This window comes from Alligator sinensis, unplaced genomic scaffold (assembly GCF_000455745.1).
Source record: "Alligator sinensis unplaced genomic scaffold, ASM45574v1 scaffold1819_1, whole genome shotgun sequence".
Taxonomy (NCBI): domain Eukaryota; kingdom Metazoa; phylum Chordata; order Crocodylia; family Alligatoridae; genus Alligator; species Alligator sinensis.
In genome coordinates this window covers 60,559-62,126 of record NW_005843613.1, presented here as the reverse complement: position 1 = coordinate 62,126, position 1,568 = coordinate 60,559, and positions in this window count along the sequence as shown.

The following is a 1,568-nucleotide window of genomic DNA, read 5'->3' as shown; positions in this document are numbered from 1 at the left end:
CCGGCCCCTGGCCATCGTGCACAACCTCAAGGGCCACTACCGGGCCCTGGTGCTGGCCAAGGGGCTGCCGGGCACAGCGGTGGCTGAGGCCGCGGGGCGCGTGACGCTGCTGGATGCCCTGTACCTGCTGCACCCTGCTGCACCAGGCCTGGAGCCGCGTGCGCCCTGCCATGCTGCAGAGCTGCTTCAGCAAAGCCGGCTTCCACCTGGTGCCCTGCGTGCGGGACGCGCCGGAGCTGCCTCTGCTGGCCGATGTGCCGCGGCCGTCCGGCCTGAGTGAGCTGGACTTCCTGGCCTGGGTGGGGCTGGACGCAGAGGAGCCGGCCGCTGGGGAGATGACTGGAGAGGAGTGTCTGCAGGCCGAGGCGGCTGAGAGCCAGGGGGAAGAGGAGGACAGGGACTCCTACTCAGACCCGGGCAGCTGCATCAGTGCAGCAGAGGCCCTGGCCGGGCTGTCGGTGGCCATGAAGTGGTGCCAGCTGCGTGGGCTGGTCCACCACTGGGAGAGGCTGCTGGAGACGGAGAGCGCCATGCACGCAGCTGTCGTGGCCGAGTCCGGCCAGGGCAAGCCCCCAGCCTGCTCCGGTTTTGTCCCCGGTGCCGTGTTGTAGGCTCAGCTGTGGGTCAGAGGGATGGGGCACCCTGCCTGCCCCTGCATGGGCATGCTGTCGCACCCTGCCCTGCTTTGGGCTGCCGTGACGGAAGCAGGGGTGCAGCTGGTGTCCCGCAGTAAAGATGGGTCTCTCCCATCCCTGCGCTTCCTCATGCGGGCTCCTGCCTGGCTGTGACCCCAGTCACAGGCTGGCTCTGCTCTTTGCAGGAGCCGGGGCCAGGGGGGCTTCCACGGTGCTTGCCCAGCTCCAAGGCTGGGGTACTGGGCAGGGCTGGAGGCTCAAAGCCGTGGGTGGTGGTGTCCCCTTGGACTCCCCTGGCTGGGCTCAGCAGGAGTGAGCCAGGGTGCCCCTCTCCATCTCCCACCATGCCCCCATCTGTCAGGGGCACCTAGCTGGCAAGCACCTGGGCAGGCGGCACTGTGCCCCGTCTGCAGCCACTGCCCATCCCGCACCTGGGATGGGATGGAGGTGCCCGTGCCCTGCTGACCCCCGGGCTGGTCTGTGCCCTGGGAGCATCGAGCCCCTGGCCTGGACTCTGTCACCTCCCCGAGCAGGGCTGACAACCACGGGTTGTTGGGAGCAGCAGCCGCGGCGGCATTCCCTGCACCCCGAGAGCTTTGGCATCCCGGCTTGGCGGTGAAGGGCGGTCCCCACGTGACCTGCCTCTTGCACTGACTTGTGTGCACACACATTGGGGTGTAACCACACAGAATAAAGCAGAACTGTCTGCACACGCATGTCTGCACTGGGGCTTGGCTTGGCTCGGGTTTGTGTCTGGGACGAGGCGTGCCTACCTGGGGGTCTGTGCCGCAGCAGCTGAGCTGGAGGCATGGTCCCGGGGTGTCTGCACCCGTGTGTCTCTGGGCTCATAGGTTCATAGATGTTAGGGTCGGAAGGGACCTCAATAGATCATCGAGTCCGACCCCCTGCATAGGCAAGAAAGAGTGCTGGGTC